At 35.7% G+C, this 25,406-nt stretch overlaps 1 pseudogene; it reads right to left on the minus strand.

Moving 5' to 3' along the window:
• LOC149545585 (monothiol glutaredoxin-S11-like) overlaps positions 1–20,851 on the minus strand; it is a 68,337-nt pseudogene extending 47,486 nt beyond the window's left edge.
• Between the last annotated feature and the right edge of the window lie 4,555 nt (positions 20,852–25,406).

The raw sequence follows: 25,406 nt of genomic DNA on the forward strand, positions 1-25,406 counted from the left end.
AATATACAATAGAAAGAAAGAAAGCATCGACCTTTGAAACATTTAGATAGATAAGAAATGGAACATGTAAAGATGAACATCGGCTTGTTCTATCAACTAGCACTGTTGCAAGCACACAGACTATTCTCTGTGTTGGTTGTACGAAGATAGGACAACTAGAGAAGAAATAGTGAATTTATTATATTTCCATCTATAGGAAGTAACATCGCAAATTCTAGTATTTAATATTATATCTACTAATATATGCACATGATTCTCTAATAAGAGTGGTGGAATATATAGCCTAGGTCATTCACTATTAAAACATCATCTATATTTAAGGGGAGTGTAAAGGAAGAGCACACACACTATTTTGTAGGTCAAGCATGTAGACAAATAGACCTAATAATCGATTATATATATATATATATATATATATATATATATATATATATATATATATAGAGAGAGAGAGAGAGAGAGAGAGAGAGAGAGAGAGAGAGAGTCCATGAAACTATGGCATAGTTTTTGGGTTTACATATGGTGATAGTGATATGGGACTACCTTGTACTCTTTTTCAAGAGGCACTTGGTGCTACAAACGAGGCATACATACCCTACCCCCTAGTGAGATTTGAACTTGTGACCTCTCTTTCAAGAGTACAAGTTCTCCACTACTAGGCCAACTCGGGCTATACCCTCATAGGGCACTATATTACATCACATCATTTATGTAACCTCATAAATGAATTGTTAGCATTGAGGATAAACTTGGGAGAATAATGGCCCATCAAGTTAAGACAATCATTATGAATGGAAAATGGATAATTGAAAAATGAAAGGTAACTAAAAACATCGTGGGGCCCAATAAGATAAAAGGAAAGGAGAAAAGCAGTAAACACACCACCAGTTAAGGTAGAATCAATCATCGAGGAGGTGATACTAAATTGATGGATGTCAAAGGAATCAGATGGAGACAAACCCTCTAACAATTTCAATAAACTACAGACAACCTACATTCATTGCTACATTGCCCCTGGTGATATTGACCACACAGGTACAGTTTGAACGAACCCCATGAGCTTAGCATACTCATATGCCCACATTGGCGATGTTTTAGGTGAGCAGGCATAGTTGGAATTTATTGGAAGATTCCAAAGTTAATAACCTTGGTCCCACACAAACACTAAGGTAATGTAAGTTTTACAATAAGATATTTAAAGCATATTTAAATAATTAATATATTGTTTTAGATTATAATAGATTCATGGAATAAACAATTAATATATTGTTTCAAATCATAATTACTTATGAATTTAATTAACAATGGACCTAAAGATAATATAGATGAATATAATCATTAAGTATTATGTTATCTTATTTCTATTATTGAAAATATAAAATGAAGTTATGTTATAATTATTTATGTTTTTGTTAGTGATAGGCATGTTTTAAATTACTAAAATCCTAATTAATGTTAACATGCTTATTTCTATTTCTATACATACAATAAGAGCTATTTTCCTTGATTGTTTTTCTCTAAGTATATTCTTGTAGGAAAAAGGGAGATTGATATCAGATTTAGAGGGAATCTGAGACTTCTTCTAAGGTAAAGGAGTTTTGAAGATTGATGTTTAGAGAGAATCTGACACATTCGATTATAGCGGATAGAGAATATGTTTCAGTTGATTTTTGAGGATCTTGATCATATTAGAACTAGAGGGAGTTTTGACTTTATGTGAACTTTTAGTGTCATACGTGTGACTGTATGATTTAATGGGTCTACCCCTTGTATACATCATGAGGATGTGATGACTTCCAAATGATTATCACTTGTAGATGTAGAAGTTATTGAAAGGTGGTGATCTATCAATAACTTAATCTTCTATCATGATGGACATCTTATGATGTCTAAGCAGATCATAATAGATGATAACTTGCATGGTCGATTAAGTTCCTTAAACAGACCACAACCTTCTATTGTGATGGACATCTAATGATGTCTAGGAAAGTAATGATAGATGATAACTTGCATGGTTGATTAAGTTCCTTAAACAAACCATGTCCTTCTATTGTTATTGACATCTTATGATGTTTGAGATTACTTACATGGTGGATTAAGTTCCTTAAATAGACCATGGCCTTCTATTGTGATAGACATCTTGTGATGGCTGAAACAGATCATGTAAGATTATATCTCGTATGGTGGATTAAGTTCCTTAAACAAACTATGGTTGTTCCTATGGTAAGCATCATTGAGGATATGTGTGCACATACCTTATGAACATTTTTTTTTGAGTACTTGGTGAATGTCATGTGACTTGACATTTAGGAGGCCATTACTCTAGACATCATAAATGGTATCAAAACACTGAATACCTTATGATCAAAGATATTCTTATATTACATTAAGGTAATATTTAGTCATGTGTTTAGCCTCCCTAGCTAAGAGGGAGTGTTGATGTTGTAGCTTTATGGTCTAGAGTTGATTCCCTATGGTTATTGGTTAAACATTATTGCATTTGATTAAATCATCAATTAGACACACACAAACACACATAGTTGTTGTTAATAATGTCTAATGGAAATTAACTTCAATAATCAATATTGATTAACATAGAGAGATGTCTCTTCCACTCTTATATATATGTATGCAGATTTGCACTTGGAAAAAACATATTGCCATTACATTTGTAGTGATCCTAGAATTTAACAAATAGGATGTCATGTAGAATGTCTTTGTGGTCTGCATCATCCTCAATTGGAGGTCAAGGTCATCACTAATTATCATTGCCCATTCAAACATCACCTCTCTCATAAATATCTATGAAGTAGAACATACTAGACTTGAAAATGCCTCCTTGTGGCTCTCCTATTACCCTTCTTAACATGATTACGAGATCACCATAATCTTCCTTGTAGTCTGATCTAGTTATCTTGTTTATCTTCAAATCTTGGCATGGCGATTTCATGGTTAGATCATCCAATCCTCATTCATCTTCTTTGCACATGCATCCACTTGATTATTATAATGCTTCAAGCCTTTCTTATTTGTAACATAGGCTCCAACGTTGTGATATAGTATGTTGAAAGCATATTTAATCAACACTTTTTGAAAGATGCATCAATATATTCTCATCCTTTCCATTTTGGATTGACTTTATGTGAGGATTGTAGTGCATTGCACATTGAAGGACTAGCTCAGTGCATTGCATGGTAGGAGGAAAAGCAATTAAACTATTCCATTATTGATCATTCTGGACTTGCCAACATAGAAGTGCCTCTAGACATTTAATCTCCTTCTTGAAGCATGTTGATGGGTCCAAAATTGGTTGTAACATCCACTTTTCCTAGGTCTTAACTAACACCTTATCATATTAAAGAAATACAATTAATATTTCATATTCACAGGAAGATAGTTATATCAGTTCTGTTTATGTGAATGAGATTAATGATTACAAATCAATTAAATAGAAATTTCATAACTAACAATTGAAGACACCATCAATGAATTTAACAAGGAATTTAAGATCTACATACCATAGAATTCAAAACCAAAATCCGTCTAAGGATCCTTCTGCAAAACCCATGTTAGTCCATATATACTGCTTAGGAAGAAATAACTATACCACTTATCGAAATGCTAATACCATCAAATACCACTATCTCATTTAGGGCATCAAATACCATTGTATCATTTAGGGCATCAAATACCAATGTATCAATTAGGTCATCAAATACCATTGTATCATTGAGGGCATCAAATACCAATGTATCAATTAGGGCATTAAATACCACTGTATCATTCCTTTTTCTTTCTATTGTTAGCTAACTATGGCAATAACTTGTAGTTAGAAGGTACGCTCATATTCAATATTCACATAAATGAAAGACTAAAATAAAAATCCATCAAATAAACCTATCTCTGGCGTATAGATATATTCCATGTTCTGTTGGAAGATCAACCGATCTAACTAGATACCAATTACATTGACAAGAAAAGTTGCTTTCATTTAAAGGAAATAACTAAACCAATGATATAAATCCATCCATCATATCTTCTACTTGTATAAACATCATAAAAGTAAAATACATGTTGCCAACAAATGTATGATTGTATACCTTATCTTTTTTTGGTGCATGTTCTGACATTTTGTGGAGAGGGAAAAAATTGTCAGGGGCTTAACCTCCCAACCACAGACCTTAACTTATCCCCACAAAATCTCATCCAAGAAAGGCCCTCCCTACTTAGAAATAGATGGGGAACACCATATCTTACAACTGAGCATCTTGATATTAGAGTATCAACTCACCATTCAACTTTGCAATTGAGTATACTTGGATAATCATGAGCTAACGCTTAAGTAATTTGCATTTAAAGATTCTTATCATTTATGAAATGACTGATCATATAGTTTCTTTCTTGTAGGGGAACCACTCCTCTTCACCCATTATCTAAGGCTTCTCTGCCTTGGAATTTACCAGACTTCTTGAGATCCTTTCATACAGTCTTATTAAATGTATTCACATATTCATAAAAAAATAGAGCTTTCTTACAAGGATAAATTTCATAGAATATAAAAGCAAGATATGGATCGTATCATAATTAAAGATCATTTCTGTCCCAAAGTTCAGCCCTTTGATATAAAACCCAATCAAACATTTATAAACTTGTTGGCCGCTCATGCAGAGGTATAACAAACATAAACTATTGTAATAGAGAAAACATCACTTGAGCACAAGAGTTGTATAACTAAGTTCTTCCCAACTCTTCTTGCGTGAGCCAAAGGACTAGGCCACGGGACAGTATTGGGAGGGAGAAAGATATGAGGAAATAGAAAGAATGGCTAGAAAGTATTGCCCACTTTGCAAAAATATCAGATGTATCTGTGGAAATACTAGAAGTACTTCTTTGTAGATTTAGCAAATGAAATGAGAGATAGAGATATCTCCAACCCTGCATCTGCGATGATATATAATAGGAACTCTTGATTAGTTATAAAAAAGAACATCAGTTATCAAGAAGATGTGATGTGCATGGCCAATATCGGCTTCAAGAAACTCTTTAGATGCTAATTTAAAATTTAAAAGAAAAAATGCACTGATACAAAGGCAGCATACGCTCAAATGACATGGAGCCAAAATACGGACTTAGAGATTATATTTCTCAAGATTTATAAAACAAAAATATATGGGCATTATGGTATTGTGCCATCTCTATTTGTACTTACATGTTTACGTACATGTGCATATATTTTAATAATATATTTATTTAATATCATCATATTGATATATGCACATATACATATACATTTATGTGCAAGTATGGATGTCATGATAATATGGTGTTAATATACTCAGGAGACTCCACAACTATCAAAGGTAACAATTTAAATTATTAAAAAAAATGCTTAATGTTCTCTTTTTCTATCTTATGAATCAATTGGGTAGCTCATGGTTGTCCCACGTACACTCTTTCTTTCCTAGACGTTTACCCATAACCAAGGTGGTTCAGGACTTGTACCTATTTTCCCAGTGATGGTGGTGCCCCCCATGCCCAATTCCTTTATGGAAATGCTTCCCCCCCTTCGACATGCTCTTGCAAGAAAATTCCCCATGATTATACCATATTCCTCAACAAGTTATTATTCATAAACCATAATAATGGCTAACCACCAATTCACTTCCATGATAAATAACCAATTTCCCAAAATTTCAAGATAACATTATAATGGCATCATAACAATTAACTAACATGTCATCTTCATATGAAATTATAGCAATTGTCCATCTTACCATTTCACAAGATCATAACTAATTTTACCTATCAACCAACCTGACATGAAACCTCAATGACTATATGAACATTTTAGATTGAGCCAAAAATTGGGATGTGACATTGGTATCCCCAATCTTCTTGTTCTTTGTGAAGAAACTAGACATTGGCCTCATATCCTCGTTTTCATTCTTTACTTGAACTTGTCTATCCTTATTTGATTTACCCACTTTATCTCTTGACACACTCCCCCCTACCATCATAAACTCACTATAAGATTTGACTTTTAAATGTTTTTGATTAATCGATTAAGTTTATTTTGATTAGAGAAATGATTTTTTCTACTTTTAAAATCTTTCCTCCTAATGCTTATATTGATTAGAATTGTATCTCATAACTTCATAGTTTTCTCCCTTAAGATATTCTAATTGCTTTCCAAAGGAGAGCTAAAACTTGAATTGAGATTTCACTGCTTAGAATTCAAACCTCAAATATCCTTTTTTCTCTTGCAAGTCTTGATTAATTAGATTAGACCTAGGGTTTTAACTAGATTTCATTTTTTTAAGCAATCCAATCAAATCCAAATGAATTATGAGAAAATTGTAAATTCAGTTATCCATAGTTCAGATTTTCGATCATGATTTTGGAATGAAATGCAATAATGCCAAATCTGGAAAAAGCATTGAATTCCACCTTATCATATATGCAGAATTAGTTTTCTCACCCTCCAACCTCTAATTTACTTGAAATAAATCTGCTCCTATTTGTAAAAATTGCTTCGTTAGAGAGAATTCACCGCCACCCTTTCAAAGTTGCTACGTATTCTCACTTCTCCCAATGGTAGTTCGCTACCTTATTGAAAGTTTTACTACCTAATTAGGAGAAAAATTGTTGTCACTTTATCAAGGGAAGTTCGATGCTTTTAGAGAAGAGATATGTTTGTTTTTTAATGCTATTGAGATGGATTTACATCCCTCCCCCTTTATGTAGGTGATGAACATCATGAAGAGGCTTGTCCATAAGAGGGCCAACCTGGCCTTTTTAGGATAATATAAATATTTTATTTTAACTTTTCCTTTTAAGCACATGACCCCTTTTTGCCTCAGCTGACTTTTTATTTTGGTGGATCGATTATTCTCATTAGGATCAATTTTATCATTGCTTGAAATTTTTTAATTTTTTTTTCTTTGAAAATATGAGATTTAAAATCTTGAGTTTTGGGCTCTTTCTACCAAAATTGAAAATTCTCAAGGTTGAGATTTTGAGTTTTGAGGATAAATCTTGGGCAGAATTCCTAGGATTAGAGAAATTCCACCAAGACATTACTTGGCTCCACATGATCCTTTTGAATTTAAATCTCCATTGGTGATGGAACAGAGGGGGGCCTTTTGTCATTCATTCCCAGAACATGGCGGAGATTTTGGAATGAGACGAGTAAAATTCTTCTCACATGAAAAATTATGCCCTTTCCAAAACCCTATTTCGTTGATGGTCTTCATTAGTGTTTGGCAGATCTCATCATTTTGGGGGACTAGGAGGGGTTTTGATTTTGTTTGTTGAACTCATGGCGGAATTCCTGGGGGAAGAATAATTCCAACTAGATATGCTCTTCTGTTGGTTTTGGCCAAAAACCTTAACTCTTCAAGATTTCACCAAGTTTTAACTTCAACTCACTGCCATTAGCCTCATTAAATCGATGAGTTGATCAATTTTAAATGGAAATTTCATATTGAAGGGGTAGAAATTTTAAGTTCAAAGGAATTTCTTAGCCGGAATTCCTTGGATGGGAGGAATTCCGCCAAGGTCTGATTCTCCTTGATTCTCAAATTCCTCATTTGCATTCCCTTGGTCATCCACTTTTTACCTCCTTCATTTGTGTTTCTAATTCTAATCAAGACTTGTGTTTCTTATTGGGGCAGATATTTTGGTGAGGAACTCTCTAGGGCAGAATTCCTAGGATGAGAGGAATCCCACCACCTCTATATACTTGATTTAATTTTCTTCCTTTGCCTCCAACATTTTATCTTTAAAGCTATTCAACTCTCAACACTTGCCTTGCTCTTTCATCGATTATCCGTCTACTCCACTTGGGCATTCAATTTGCATCAAGGTTTTTCTTCATTTTAGGGGCTGAGATTTTGTTGAGAGAGGAATAATCATGGGTGGAAATACTAGGATTAGAGGAATTCTGACCTCTTTTCATCCCCTTTTATTGCTCAAAAAATTTCGATAATTATTCCTTTTCACATCATTATTTTCAACTTCTCATCACCACTTCTAATCCTCACAACTTGGGTGTTAAACTTCATTAAGGAAACTAAGCCACTTTCATAGGCAGAGATCTTAGGAGTTGAGGAAAGATTAAGGGACTAATTCCTAGACTGAGAGGAATTCTGCCACCTTCTATGCCCTAATTCCAAATTTGGTTCTCCCTCTCTCAATCTGATCGTAATCCATTCCCAAATCCCAATGAACGAACACAACCATCATGCATGAAGAAGATAGATGTGTTCTAATAGAATAACAAATGATAAAAGAGAGATAGCTAGGTTCTGCAATAGATAGAGGATGCAAATGAAGTAGACTCTTAGACCTAAGAAGGGCGAGGAATCGGGGGCTCCCTATCACCTTCCAGCCAGCCATCTTTGATCCTTTGGCCGGGAGGTGAAGTGGCTGAAATTATTTAGCAAGGCCTAGCTCATAGAATAGGCTTAATGAATTCTGAATTAAATTCATAATTTTTAGCAGAAATGTCGATCTTCGCTACTTTTTATCAGAAGATGACTTTCATCCCAATTTGCTCATCCTTATATGACCACGTGAGATTTTACCGAATCTACCTAGTACCGTCCTTTTCAAATCAAATTTTATTGATAGGGCCTTAGGAAATTGGACGATCGTACTTGGCTAAAATTTTAGCAGCAGATTCTTATTTACCTTTAATAAGAATATCTCCTAAAAGTTTTTTAAGGCGGCAGAAACTTCTATCTCACTATGAACTGGAGTATGCATCTTCAGCTAAACAATCATACCTTGAGCATGAAAATATCCTCAGGTCTCTGGGCTAGTTAGGGAGGCTAAAAGACATATCTGAAAAGGAGTACTATGATAAAAAACCTCATAAGTTTTTGTATGATCGAGTGAATAATCCTAATGCTCTGGAATATATTGCGCAAAGAGTAATCCAATTCGTATTTGCACTCAAATTGGCAAAATTGATGTCTCCTTGCATCATATGGATTCCAAGCATTCATGATCTGAATGAATACTTTTTCCTTATTGCATTATTGGTAGAACTCCTTGGAGATCCATATAATCTGATTGATGGTGAAAAAGAGACCTCCAATGAACAAAATATTGTTTTTATTGCCTTAATTGATATTCCAAAAAAAGTTGATCCAGTTCTAATAACTCCTCGTAGTAAATGAAGATTCAATATATCAACACTAAAAAGTTGCTTGCCCCATATCGAGGAAAATAATTTCCTTTACTTTTATGTAACAAAGGATTCTACTTGAAAAAAGAATCGAATTGCTATGATGAATTTTGGATTAACTATGGAAGGCTTTACGATGCAAGATGTAACAAAACTTTTTGATCAACCATTTCTAATCAGCAAGAGCCAAAATACTTCAGTTATAGACAATGATCTAATTGGAGTAGCTAACCAAAGGGCAGATAGGGGCGGCCATTACACTACTAGTTCTACTCACACTAGCATTTCAATGGTTAACACCAACAGGTCAATGGTTTAGGTCTCTTGTTGACTAGGGGCACAGGGTATAGGGCATCTGTTTATAGCAACCACCTAATCACATCCAACTTTTACACCATATAGCAACCAAATCGACTTCTCCACCCACATCGTATATTTGCTTCACCTCCTCTAATTGGTGCTTTCACTTTGGTTCCCACATTAGCATTTACTTTGGCCCCATTAAAAGCCTGCAACTCAAGCAACAGGGTACATAGAAAGCCTAGTTTCATTATCCAGATCAATACCTAGTACTAGTATATCCAACACCAGAGTTAGGTGCAACATAAGAAAGGGTAGAATTAGTACACATAGCAGCACCAATAACACTAGTAGCAGAGCTATAAGTTGATGGTGATGTATATAGATAAGATCCACCACCAAAAAATGCAAGGGTGTAAGTGGTAACATAAGCAAAGACAGAGATAGAGGCAACATTTTTAGTTGCTTACTTTGAATAAACTAGATGGTCCATCCCTACTATTCTAAGGGACTCAACAACACTAATAATAGCAGTATATTCAATAGACTAATCTTAAGTAGTAGTTATAAACTCACCAAAAATAAAGCTAGTTTACCCATACCCAGGTTATGATGTTCGATACCCACCACCATTAGCATAAGTAGATCCAATAGCTGTTGATGTCTATATAGATGAGAGACGAGGCGAACAATAGATGGGATGCAGGCAGGTTGCTCATATACATAGATAGGGCACTCCCAACTCCATCTGTAGAGATAGAGATTTGGGCGGACCACCCCTTGCATCGATTGATATTTTCAATCGACATAGTTCAGATAGGGGGGCCTCTTTGATAGGGAGGTTGGATGAACCAACCATCGGTTCATGTTCTTAGTCTTCTTGTAAGACTTTTAGGGTGTCTTCCCCACACCAGTTGCCACCTATAGGACCTTAATTGTCTAAGGATCCCCTAATCTCTCTAGCCAACCCAACTGCCAAGTATGATTCATCAATCAAGTGAAAACTTGATGCATTCTTGCTTCACTCACCATAGCCCTTAAAACACCATAAAGGCTCTTAACCTCCAAATCTTGAACTAAGCCTTACAGAGGTGTGGAGGTATTACCAAGTATCTCAACTCAATCATCTAGGGGTGTTAGAAGTCTCACTTGCTTCATCTTCTCATCTGATTTTATCAATTCTTCACAAATAGACCTGAAAGGCTACTAGCCCCAATTAGGTCTCCTATAGTGAGAAAATAGGAATTTTTCTCCCAATCCTTCCAAAGTAACCCTACAAATTTTCTTAGGATTCTTGGATCATGTGCCAACCTCTCAAGGATTTTTGGGGTCTTGGGGTCACCACCTTCTATACACCCTAACTCAATTTGAGTGAATTTAGGGGTTTTAGGCCTCTAACTAGCTGTTTTGCAAATTGGAAAGTGTGAGGTCATCAAATGGATTGGTATGACCACACCCTCTTAACCACACCTTGGCAAGACTCCTATCTTTATTCTCCAAGTGGAATCATGGCTCTAGATATCCACCTCTGCAAGTTCTGTTAATTGCAACTTAGTCTTCCCTAGTTGGACTCACCACGGGCTCACTTAAGGCAAGACTTTAAAAATGGATTCCTTGTATTTGAGGGTCCAAGCTCCTGTACATAGAATATACATCGACTCTACTCAATATTCCCAAGAGGCTATATAGATTGGACAGTAGGAAAGTGAGTTAGAGCTCCATCTTTGCTAATTGCTTGGACATAACCAACTACAGTGCAAGAACACAAATATTTACAAAAGGGAATTAAATGAACACCAAATGCTTATCTAATGCCACCTAGAATTAAAAAAACATTTAAGCTACACACACCAAGTGTTACAGTAACAAGTTCAATCCTCTCACTAACTACTATCATGAAAATTGCAAGAATTTGCTTAGAATTACTTCAAAAACCCTAATGCTCAGCACTTCAATCTGTACAATGGGTGTCCAACCCTGCATCTTGATTAGGGTATGCCTTTTATAGGGTGGTTGGGTGGTTATTTTACCCTTAGGGCTCTTTTCCATTGAGTCGCAACTTTTTGACAATATTGTCCAAGCAACTTTTGAAAGTTGCAAAGTTGCACAATGCTACTTTTACATCTTTTTGGCAAGTTTTCCCAACTTAGCCAAATGAACTAAACTTAACCAAAGACCTCAACTAAGGTAATAACATCATCCTAACCCATTGTAGACCCTACTGACCTCATGATGATGTCATCATCATGCTTGTGCAATCAAGAGTTTTTACATCTTGTTGATCCCTAGTTGCACTTACAAGTGTCCTAAGTCTCTTCAATTCACACACTATTGTACTTCTACCATGGTCCACATGACCTTGTGTAAAACACAATCAAAATGCCCTAAAGAAACACACACAAAACAAAAACTTGGATTGATCAAGCAATCCTTGGGTGCTCCTGCACCACTCTCCCTCTATTGCATCACCATCACCATCACTTTCTAGTGAAGAGGAACAAATATCTAATAGTGAATAGGATTATTCACCACCGATCCATGCAGACAATCTCCTTTGTAGTTAGATGCTGCACCATTGATCCCTATATTCTTTATGGCGGTAAGTCTCACCACAACTAATCCACCTCCCTACCATTCTATAGCTTTTTGGCATGTTACGTATAGAATCTTCCTTTTCACGCTGTCACAGAACCATCCCCCATGCATGCCCATAGAATTTTAAGGCCCCAGCCTTGTAGGGGGAATTCTAGTCCCACCCCCAACCCAACTATAGTTAGGAAATTAGGAGGCGCAAATTATGTCAGTTATCCTCAACTTCCATATTTGTCTAGATGATGTTGCTTTTCATTTGAATAATCCCTTTTATGCCAAATTTCCTGAAGCTTATGCAATTTTTGATCCAATTGTTAATGTAATGCCAATTATCCCTTTGTTCTTTTTTTTATTAGCCTTTGCTTGGCAAGCCGCCATAAGTTTTTGATAATGATAATCTTACAAAAAGTTTTTATTTATTTTTGTTTGTATTCACTTGATATGGAAAAAAACATATCTTTTTTCTCTCATTTTATTAGTTGTTACATTTTAACTATTTCTGATTGGATCATTTTCATTGACCAAATAGATGTATCATTCTTTTTCCTTGTTCTGATTTTTATTTTTTGATACATCCATTCTCGAGAGATTAAAATAACTTTAGTCAATATCAATTGCATCAGAGTTGCAGTTTGGGTGATTAGAATATGTTATTTTCTATTTACATATATTACAATAGTAGGTGAAGCTATCTCTTCATTTGGTAGATAGAACACCCGTAGCGGACCCCATGAATGCACACGTCATTAATCAGTGCACTACTATTCTAAGGGTAGCCCCAGTATAACCACGACACCATACCAGTGCGTGCATATGCAGGGGCCCGAAAGGGAAATTCTATGGATGCGCTTGCTGGACTGTTTCTACTTGAGCTACTTGTGCTAGTGCTAGTTCTATTGGTGCTTCCTTTAGATTATGCTAAGTTACTCCTTAACGACCTCAAGACTTCCCTAGCCAACCCCAAGGACTTAATTGATTTTGAATTTCTAGCTCATTATCTTGATCTTACAAACCCTCCTTGCTTACTAAAACATCTTTCCAAACTAACCCTTGACACCCCAAGCTACAAGAGCAAAAGCAAAAAGAAGGGGTCCCCATTCACAATGGGGTGTCGGTGTGAAAACCACACAACATCTAGCGGCTCCACTAGGAACATTTCATGAATAAAACCTACTTAGAGCCAAGACCCTTCGGTTAATTCCCTTTACACCTATCCAATGACTAGGAATTGCACTCAAAATGGGAGGAATCATGAAATGAGATAAGAATCCTAATCCCCAATTACTCACGTGTGTAAATGATTCATTCCCCAATCAACAAGAGCCTAGAATGTTTCTTAGATCCATTGGACTTAGTTATTCTAATATACTATAATGTCTGCATTTTTGGTGAGTTTCTATAGATGATCGAGTCATTTCATTAAAGAGACCCTCATGAGCTAACATAGTGATTTGGGGTTCTCAATCGTGGACTTACTTTTTTTAGTAAGTCTAAATCAGGCAGTTGCCATATTTGGCAGTACAGATGGTGGCGTTGGGAGTTGGTCATTGCTTGCAGTGGATTGGGCTAATAATTATGTGGGCTCGTATTATTTTAATCATTTATTAAGAGTTTCATTATTATAATAGCACTTTATTATAATAATGTTATAAAATGATGTTGTGTTGGTGAAGCTTCTTAAGTGAAGTTGCATTTGGAAAACTTTGTGCCAACAGGGATTATAAATATGAGCTCATTTTGATGGAAAAACATCGATTATTTTCTTTTCTTTTGTTGTCTAGGTGAGTATTTATGAGTTTGAAGTTTGTGCCCTTGCTGAGGTATAAGGGTTTGAAGCTGGAGGTGAGTTTGAATCACTGGTGAGGTATAGCGATGTCATTGTTTGGTTGAATCTCCACTTCTGCATATGCTGTGGCTTTGGAGAATACAATTGGGTTGAGAGATTGAATCCAATTTGAATATTATTATTTGTTCTGATGCTGAGAGTTTTGAACTTCTGAAAATTGCATATATTATCTCTTACAACTTAGCTGTTGAGGCATAGCTAATTTCTTGCTTCTCTACTGTTGTGACTGTAATTGGAAAGTCATTGATTCTGAAGGATTTATCAGTGCTGGGAGAATTTATCGAAGGCATTATACACAACCTGCGTGTGGGTTTACTAAAGTGTGTTTGTGTTCAATCTAGAGCCTGTCGTTTCTTCCTAAGGCAGTGTTTTCACAAGTATACGAACCGCAGCCACTCCTACACAAGCTGCGATACGTTTTCTGCTACTTGCAGTTAATTCACAGGCATCAATGTGATGTGTCAAGGACCAGCGTTACTTCTCTTAGACCTGCTACACATCCACTGCATGCAGCCAGCCTGTTTGGGGTCAGCGATTGGATTAATCATGGATGTTGGGAAAGGCCCCGCGATTTCAGGTATAGCCTGGATTCATATTTAAAACGGCCTGCATTTGAATTACACAGATCAGGGTTGTTTGCTAGGAGCTACGATTTGATACTTGGCTGTGTAATCATTGCAAATCCATCAATCTGGCTTAATTCCAGGTTCCCCTTGTTTTCATGTAATTTTCAATCTTTAAATTTGTTTCAATTAATTACAATAAGGCATTTGGTGGCTTTAGTTCATTTTAATCTTTTCTTTCAGCATTTAGTTAGCAACATCCAATATCTCAAAAACCAAAAAAAGGTATACATAAATCCAACAGCTGTAAAAATTCAGAGAACACAAAATTGCAAAAACATTCAATCTGTTTCCATCAACATTTTGGTTGGAGACAAGACAGAGTTCTTTACATATCCTGACTCTAAAAGCATCTTTGATAGAGCCTTATTGTCAGTCAAGTTTCCATAGCTCCGACAATGTTATCGTTGTGATTCACCATAAACATTGTGTTGGTTCCCAAAACCACAGATTTGAATCCTACGGGTCTTGCTAACTCGATGCTGGGATATCCAATCAGTTATCACCAACATGACAAGATCAATCAGTTTGACCTTTTGCACTTTTGGCTCCGCAAGGCCAAGGCATGTGCACTTGATCCTGAACAAAACATTTAGGTCCAAGATGCTTATATTAGATCAATTTGAATATGAATGCAACAAAAGTTTCCTAGATGGCAAGAAATATAGAAAACTTTCAATTTACAAAAAAATTGCGAAAAGTGCTAAAATAATGTTGACTTCACAACTTTAATCAAATTTGTAAGTTCTGAATAAAAAACAAAAGTAAATGATTATATGAAGTGAAAATGTTTTAAAATAAGAATAATAATGAAATACTGTAGCAAATGAATATACTAATTCCTCAAAGGAAAGACACAAAATAATTGCTAGTGAATGGATTATGAATCATGAGTAATATAAAGACCAGTGCCAAAATTTAAAGGGCTAATAGAGTTAATATTATAAGTTTATTATGTAAAATTTTATAAAGTTTTATGCACTTAAACTATAAACAATTTAGTAATCAAGATGTGACATATATATATATATATATGCAACTTTAAACTAGTTCAGATTGCACTTTAACTCCTAAGAAAACAAACTAGACAAAGATAGGAAAATAATTCAATATTTCACTATATCTATGATAATCGAGTTTAAAATACAAAATTCAATAATATCCCCAACCCTAATGCTTTATGCAAATAAAACAAGTATGCTTACTGGTTATGCCAGACAAAAAATTGCAATGAAGACACTCATATTTGATGATCAATCCACTGCAATTTTTTTTTAGAATTGCATATAAAGATTTTGCTCAATGATTCATCACTTGCAGGCTTTGTACAAAATCCAGACTTTCCCAATAGGAGAATAAAATATATTTTAAAATCCTTGAGCATCAGTGAGGATTGTATCAATTGTGTCCTTCGTTTGATTTACATTTTATATTTATATAATGACAAGGGGTCTCAGTTTCTTTTCCAAGCACCGTATCTTTTCAAAATTGGCAACTAATTAGAATCAATTATGTTACAAACTTATAACTGCCTCATTCCTCAGCAATAAGCACTTTGTCCAATTAAAAATAATTACTGCCACGCTAAAGGCAATAGAGAGGAGAGGATTCAAGATATATATGTTGACTTCCAACCATATGTGTTTCTCCAAACTGCCATCACATCCCGAGCCTTTGTAACTTTGAAATCTTCTGCTACTATGACAATTCTAATGTTGTTTGATCAGTACTGCTGGAAAATTAAATGCAGTGGTCGTTTCTCCCTAGAGCCAAACACTCACCTAACCCCCTGACTTCTAGAATAGATAGAAACATAAATATGGTGGGTGAAATTTTTGAAATCAGAAATGAGGGGGAAAATAGAATGTGACAAAACAGAATGTTTCTACATTCATTTTATTCAGTCAGATTATTCAGCAGATTAGTAGTTGCAAAGCAGAGCAGAGAAGGAAGAAGGAAATAAGTTTGTGCCTACAGTTGCACGTACTTCGCCTATTCACTCTGTGAGTTTGTTGTTGTTTTAGTTTTGTCCTATTGAAGCAGTGATTGCTCCAACCATCCTTTGCTACAAGTTTATTATTTTCTAATAGTTTAAATCTCAGTTGAATAGAAAAACAAGTAGCCATACTTAAATCCATTGTTCTTCCTCTTCTATTCATTGTATTTGAGAAACTTGTTTGAAAGGTTAAAGCCTGGCTCTCTGATTTTAATGGTGAAAGCATTCATGTTAGAATACTTCTAAGTTATAAATTTTTTCAGTTGGAGCCGAGCTTACTTGGCATCCATTGTTGCCAAGCATTTTTATTTATTTTTAGTACTGAGCTAACTCTACACCTACTGCATTCTTCTTCAAGTGCCAAGCATCCTGTCACTCAACACCTATTGCCTGTCACTCAGCACCTTCAAGTGCCGAGCAAAAATTGGCACTCAACACCTTCATGTGCCGAGCAATTTTTTAGTGCCGAGCACATTTTTTAGGTTTAGGGTTGTGAGTTTTAAGTTTAATTTATATTTCTCACATGGTATCAGAGCTTTGAGGCCCCACATCCAAAGTGAGTTAGGGCATTTATTTTCTTGGGATATTTGAAACGACAGTAGATACAAGAAAGATATGGCAGCAGCCACCATCCTTCAATGGACAAAATTATGATACGTGGAAAAAGAAGATGAAAACCATAATAGTTGCAAATGATTTGTAGGAGTTTGTTGTTAATGGGTTCAATGATATAATAGACTCAACTCAGTATGCTGTTCTCACAAATGCACAGAAGACTCATTTGAAAGAGTCAAGGAGGAAAGATGCAAAGGCATTAAGTTTGATTGAAGCAGCAATGATAGAGACAATATTTTCAAAGATTGCAATAGCAAATTATGCAAATGAAGCATGGGATATCCTTGAGATGAACTTCAAGGGGACTGATAAAGTCTGTACAGTAAAGCTACAGAATATAAGGAGGGAGTTTGAGAACCTTCAGATGAAGGAAAATGAATCAGTTTCAGACTTCAGTTCAAGGACCTCCAATGTGATTAATCAAATAAAATCAAATGGAGAAGACTATCAAGAGCAGAGGATAGTGGAAAAGATATTGAAGAGTTTACTTCATAAATATGACAATTTGGCCATGACCATAGAAGAGGCAAAAGACCTCACTATTGTGACGATGGATGAGTTGATGGGTACTCTTCAAACCCATGAGCATAGGATCAATAGATCTACACATTCTACTTCCCAAGAGCAAGCATTCAAGGCTCAGTCAAATCCAAGAGTTTTAGGTAGATATACCAAGATGAAAGGTATGAAATTTATGATGAGAGTGTTAATTTTGCATTATTTTCTCATAGTGATCCAATATATTTTGAAGAAGCTATTAAAGAAAAGAAATGGTGTAAGGCCATAAATGAGGAGATAGATCCTATAGAAAGAAATGAGACATAGGAGCTAACTAAATTGCCTTACAAGAAGCAAGTGATTGGAGTGAAATGGGTCTATAAGACCAAATGCAATGGTGAAGGCAAGATTGATAGGTATAAGGCAAGGCTGGTAGTCAAGGGCTACAAACAACAGTATGGAAGAAACTATGATGAGACATATGCTCCTGTTGCAAGAATGAAAACCATGCGTGCTATCATAGCAATTGCAGCTCAGCACAAGTGGAAAGTATTCCAAATGAATGTGAAGTCCGCTTTCTTAAATGGTGTATTGAAAGAAGAAGTATATGTGGATCAGCCACTTGGTTATGAAGTTGTAGGTGAAGAACACAAAGTATAGAGATTGAAGAGAGCTCTTTATGAGCTCAAAAAAGCTCCAAGGGCATGGTATAGTAGGATTGACTCATATTTAATGAGCAATGGCTTTAGCAAAAGCAATGGTGAGTCTACTCTTTACATCAAGGAAACAAATAAAAATGTGTTGATTGTTGTCTTGTATGTAGATGATTTAATTTTTACTGGTAATGACAAGACTCTAATTGGTGAGTTCAAAGAGGCCATGAAAAATGAATTTGACATGATAGACCTAGGTCTCTTGAAATATTTTCTAGGCATAGAAGTAAAACAAATGCATGATGGCATCTTCATCTCTCAAAAAAAATATGTAGGGCAAATCTTGGAGAGATTTAAAATGCAGAATAGTAAGGCAACCCCCACACCAACAACAATAGGTCTAAAGTTGAGCAAGGAAGACTCTAGCAAGAGAGTTGATCCAACACTATACAAGAGTATAGTTGAAAGTTTAATGTATTTGACTACAACTTGACCAGACCTAATGCATGCAGCAAGTTTAATTTTTAGATTTATGAAAACACTAAAAAATTCCCATTGGCAAGCGGGAAAGAGGATCTTAAAGTATGTGAAAGGTACCAAGGGATTTGAAATTTTGTATACTGCAACAAATGAATTCAAGTTGGTTGGTTATATTGATAGTGATTGGGCTGAAAGTTTAGATGATAGGAAGAGCACTTCCAGATACATGTTTCATATGGGATCGAGTGTAATTTCATGGGCATCTAAGAAGCAACCGATTGTTGCTCAATCTACAGCAAAGACTGAATACATAGCAACAAATGCAGCAACATGTTAGGCTATTTGGTTAAGAAGGATCTTGATAGATTTGAATGAAAGGCAAGAAGATGGAACCACAATTTATTGTGACAACATCTCATCAATTGCATTGTCTAAGAATCTAGTCTTCCATGGGAGAAGCAAGCATATGGAGATTAGATATCACTTCATCAAAGAGTTGGTGGAGAATGGAGATATTAAGATGGAATTTTGCAAGTCTGAGCAACAGCTAGCAGACATTTTCACAAAGCCATTAGGCATTGGATCTTTTGTACACCTAAGAGAGTGTCTTGGTGTAATTGATTTGGATCAGCACTGATTCTTGTTTGTTTGGCTCGGGACAAAGGGGGAGTGTTGGAAAATTAAATACAGTGGCCATTTCTCCCTAGAGCCAAACACTCACCTAACCCCTTGACGTCCAGAACAAATAGAAACATAAATACGGTGGCTGAGATTTTTGAAATCAGAAATGAGGGAGAAAATGGAATGTGACAAAAGGGAATGTTTCTACATTCATTTTATTCAGTCAGATTATTTAGCAGATCAGTATTTGCAGAGAAGGAAGAAGGAAACAAGTTTGTGCCTGCAGTTGCACATACTTCCCTTGTTCGCTCTGTGAGTTTGTTGTTGTTTTGGTTTTGTCTTGTTGAAGCAGTGATTGCTCCAGGCACCTTTGTATGCAGCGATTAGAGTTGTAGGTTTAAAGTTTTTGAAGTATTAAAGTTGTTTGAAGTTTTACTAGTTTAAGGTTATTTTAGAGTTTTCTGGTTGAAGCCGAATGCTCCTAGATTTTGTAATAGTTTAAATCTCAGTTGAATAGAAAAGCAAGCAAACATACTTGAATCCATTGTTCTTCATCTTCTATTCATTGTATTTGATAAACTTGTTTGAAAGGTTAAAGCTTGGCTCTCTGATTTTAATGGTGAAAGCATTCACATTAGAATATTTCTAAGTTATAAATTTTCTAAGTTGGAGCTGAGCTTACTCAGCATCCATTGTTGCCGAGCATTTTTTCTTTTGGAGTGCCGAGCTAACTCCGCACCTACTGTATTCTTCTTCAAGTGCCGAGGATCCTGTCACTCAGCACCTTTATGTGCCGAACAGTTTTTTAGTGCTGAGCAAATTTTGTAGGTTTAGGGTTGTGAGTTTTAAGTTTAATTTATATTTCTCACAAGTACATATTGAACATGCTTTCCATACTATATTTATTTTATAATATTGCTAGCTGTCTGAATGAGTGGCACAGTCTCCAAAAAAAATAGAGAAATCATGTGTAATCGAGATGGTTAGAAAGTCCATGGTGATATGATTGCAAATTCTATTCAATTAGTGATTATGCCCAAAGAGTGCCTGTGCCGCTACTCATTTATTTCCAGACTTTGCTGTGTTGGATAATTTGTAACCTTCTGTCAGCGCTGCACATCCTTGTGTACTCTTTATCATTTCGGTGAAGATCTCTTCCTCCCGCAAACCTTTCATGAATGCACCAGGGCCTTCTCCTTCCGCATATTTCCTGAAACAAGTTTAAGGAAAATTCAGATGCTATTTATTAAATAGAACTTAAATCGGTGATTAGGAATAAATGACTTAAACTTCTTATTATTGACTGAATGCAATGCGTTCAGTATTGCTGAAGATTCCTTATGTATTCAAACTCTGATACGCAACTGTGTGCGTGACCAATCTTTGCTTTTCAAATTTCCCGTCAGAACCATACCGCTGCTTCCAAACCTTTGTCATTTTTGGGATATCTCTCTGATTTCTATGGGACGATATTGTCTTCCTTTGATTCGATTCTCTTTCACCTATGATTTTAGCAGGACGTACTCACCCAATTCCCTCTCTCTTTTACTAGTAATCATTGTGCTGTATTAATTTGTGGCTTTGCCCTTTTGATGCATACAATTCACTGACTGTGCCTTTGATATTCTTATCGCTGAGTCTAACAGGTGATGCTAACTGGAAAACTCGTCTCTACCTTAACGATTATCTTCTTCATTTTGTTTGATAAACAAAATTGTTGCTTTGTCTACAATAGTTTCATCGCATATATATCTGTTGTGTTTCTTGATACGTACTCTGTTCATCATTAATTTTGATGTAGGCATTTCCATCGTTCACACAACAGAACCTTACAAAATATGTGTCTTTCATGTACAATCTGCTTCATATTGGTAAGGAATGCAATGCGTTGTATGACCACAGTTGTCATTTCTTGTCTCTCACACATTCTAGACTTCTCCTGACGATATAAACATAATCTTGACTTATTTCTATACGTTATTGACTTGATACTCCTGTGTCGTATTATTCTGAATCATATACATATTGTGCTTTCATATCTACATACGGAGATGATACTAGTAAAGGTTGCAGAAGCCTTTCTTAATATCTGCTGAGTGCATTCGCTTGAGAGTTTTTTACCATGCCACTTTTCTATGCATACCTCAAAGCAGGCAACGTAAATGCTTCCTTTGCATACTGTTACTGCCTTTTGAACAGTTGAATGGCATCGTATTGCAATAGATACAGTTGATCTTTCTGCCTTAAAAATTTTGATGAGAAAGGTACATGCTGATAGTGTAATAAGAAACTTTTGCTGGCAGGTTCTTCAGCAGACCCCAGTAACCAAAGGATTCCCATGAACAGATTGACTTTCAGCCTCAATCTCCTTTCTTATAATGCAAACATTCATGTCTCTGTGCATACAACCTTAAGTTCTTCATCAGATCAATGCTACGCATAAAATTCTTTAACGAATTTTCAGAATATCTCAACAAGACTCTTCGTGAATCCATACCTTTATTGAAGATGAATAATCTTTATTATAATTAGTCCCCAGCATTACTATCTGCAGCGTATAAAACATGAAATAAGTATTCAGAATAATTTGACAAAACAGTAATGACTTTATGATTACAACATTCTGCTTAATGATTTAGGTTTGTTTGTTTTAACAGTCTGACTTAAGGATATTGGAAGCATATGTTAAAAATAATCTTAATGAAAATAGGAAGAGCATAAAACATGATGTTGGGTAAAAGATTAGAGAGGACGTTTCAATGGAGGCCCTAATTCTTGGAAATCAGGGCTCCATCACATTGCTCTACTTTTAGTGATTTTATTTAGTAGCACTATTAGGGATATTCGCACACCCAGAGCTAGATTTGTTAGAATATTTAATAAGGTGGTTGTTTTGCTCCTGGAGCCAAATGCCCACCTACCACCTGACGATCAGCAGAACAGATAGAAAACATGAATGCGGTAGGTGAGGTTTTCAAAATTCTGAAAAGAGGGGGAAAGATATGACAAAAGGAATGTTTAATTCATTCATTGAGTAGAGTTTGCAGATCAAGGAGATCAGAGAGAAGTTGCAGAGCTGAGCAGAGAAGGAAGAAAGAAAGAAGTTTGTGCCTGTAGTTGCACGTGTTTCCCCTCCTCACTCAGCAAGTTTGTTGTTGTTTGGATTTGTCTTGTTGAAGTAGTGATTGCTCTAGGCACCATTGTATGTAGCCATTAGAGTTGCAGGTTTAAAATTTTATTGAAGTTTGAAGTATTATCAGTTTAGGGTTATTTTAGAGTTTTCTGGTTGAAGCAGAATGCTTCTAGATTTTGTAATAGTTTAATGAAAGATTGAATAGAAAGCAAGCAACATACTTAATCTATTGTTCTTCATCTTCTATTCATTACATTTGACAAGTTTGGTTGAAAGGTTAAAGCTTTGGCTTTCTGGTTTTAATGGTGAAAGCATTCATGTTGAAATATTTCCTAAGTTATAATTTTTAAATTTGAAACAGAACACTCGGCATCCTCTTTCTCAGTTGGAGCCGAGCTCACTCGGCATCCATTGGTGCCGAGCATTTCCTGTGTGTGTGTCGAGCTCTTCTTGTGCCGAGCATTTTTCTTCAAGTGCCGAGCTCCTCTTTGTGTCGAGCTCACTCGACACCTACTGCCAGTCACTCGGCATCTGTTGGTGCCGAAATTTTTTTCACTCGGCACATTCACGTGCCGAGCAAAACTGGCACTCCGGCAATTGCGAGTGCCGAGTAAAATTTTTAGGTTTAGGGTTGAGTTGTGAGTTAAATTTAATTTGTATTTCTCACAAGATTGTCTTACTCTTTATTTCCTTTCCTCGTTTATCCTTTACTCTTTGCTTTCCTTTCTTTTTATTTTGATATTTCTTTTCTTTTTCTTTTCTATCTTTTAATTTGGCTTACAAGTAGTGAAACTTATTGAGGGTTCGGAAGAACCACAGTGGCGTTGAAGTAGGTGAATAGTTTTTACTAGTTCCAACTTTACATGGAGAACTTCTAATGAACTCAAAGCAATTAATTGTGAGCAAAATATTGTAATGGATAGACTTAGATATCCTAGACACAACGAATGAATTCAATCCAAATCCTTTTCAAAGGACTAATTATTAGGAGCTACTTCAAATTTAGGAAACCTTGCAAGACATATTCAAAAATTATTTCGAACATAACCATCCTCAGTGTACCAAAAGTATAAGTTTGATGTGACACCCATTAGTTACAAATGAGATCCCTTCGCAACTTAGACTCTTGAAGCGAAAAAAACCTATACTACAAACTTTATACCTACGACAAAAAAATGTAAAGAAAGCCAAATGACAAGGACCAAGGGATCATATGCAGACCTAAAGGCTAAACAACTAAACCAAATTAAACTAAACTAAAAGCCAACTAATCTATCAACTAGTCACAACAATAGGAGCCACTAAAGGTCTCAAGTCAATTAACTCAAGGCAAACTAACCACTAGGCTCCTATAACAACTAAACTAAGGCAACTGAAAGGAAACCTTTTCTAACTAGCTTGAACAAAATGGTCCAAGACAAACCTACTCTAACTATGTAAAATAGGACTCTAGGAGAAGTGTAAGAACCCCCTGTGGTTCTAACTTTGAAAAATACTGGACTGTCGTTTAATTTTGGATGTTTGACTTTTGGTCAAACACTTTGCAAGTAAGCTTAGTACCACTGTAGTAAGCCTTGCTGGCTCTTTCATCAACTATGCGAAGAAATGATGTTTTTTGTGTTTTTGGTAGTTTTTGCAATTTTTTTGGTATTTTTCAGAATATATAGGTTTTTTTTTTCAATTTCCACAAGAACGAAATAATTAAGAATGCAAGAAAAATGAAAATGAAATTCAACAATGCACATCAAGCTTCTTCATTACATATATACAAGGAAAGATCACATTGTATGATAGCTGAAATAATTAAGACACTAAGGGTCCGTTTGGCTGCGGGAATAGGAATACTTATTCTGGTTTGTTATTCTAAGAATAGAAAATGGGAATAAGTATTCTTCTTCTCTGTTTGGTTCACCTAGAATTTGATGAGGGATATGTTCATTCTATGTTTGGTTGTTGAAAACTGGAATTGGAGAAAATGGACACTCAAATTAGAGACAACGATGAGAAGATCTGCTCTTGGATGCTTCCTTCCTTCTCAAGCTTATCAGAACCCTATCAGGTTAGGATCGCTTCGATTCCTTGAACTGGTGCACGTATTTTGATCCCCTTTTCGATGAAAGCAGATTGAAGTCGGTAGGATTTCCGGTGCTGGGGACATGGTGAAGTTGGAAAATCAAATTCCCATATTGTTCCTCTACAAGATCTTGCAAGTGTAGGATGGATCTGTGGAAGAAGCCGAGGCCAGGCTGTTCGATTTGCTATTGAACGTCGTTGCTTTGTTTCCCTCCTTCAAATTCCTACAAATCTTGGGATTTGATCTGAATTCCCCCTTCATAGTTCCAGATCATTTTCTAGGGTTTTTAGATGGCTTAACGAATTCGGGTGACGTTATTACAGCAATTTCAGCTGAATCAACCTTGTGGGCATCCTGCTCCAACGGTTTTCAAAATAAACTTGAGCCCAAATTTTTTATAGTAAAACAAGCAACATCACAACTAATGAAATAAATGAAGATTTTGAATCATCGTCAAAGCAAAAGGTTTTAAATTCAATCGAGCTGATAGGAAAGAAAAGCTAAAATAACATATGCGGGCAAACTGTAAATTCTTTTCAAGCAGACTAGTTGATTGAGCTAAAGAAAACTAACTTAAGGATTGGTGATTTAATCACGGCTTTCCTTCCATTTCAGGCTTAATCAAAGCCGGGATTCAGATCCACCCGTGCATAGGAGACGACAGAGAAGCCCTCAGATTTGACAAGGAAGCCTCTGTTCTTTACCTTCCGGCCATATATATTTAGTAAAACTCTGAAACCATTACGAGAAACCTCATGACTATGGAGGTGTTTTTCCCATTGGAG

The sequence above is a fragment of the Cupressus sempervirens genome, chromosome 7 (genome assembly GCF_028749045.1).
Source record: "Cupressus sempervirens isolate cs-2001-9-10 chromosome 7, ASM2874904v1, whole genome shotgun sequence".
In the NCBI taxonomy this organism is placed as follows: Eukaryota; Viridiplantae; Streptophyta; class Pinopsida; order Cupressales; family Cupressaceae; genus Cupressus; species Cupressus sempervirens.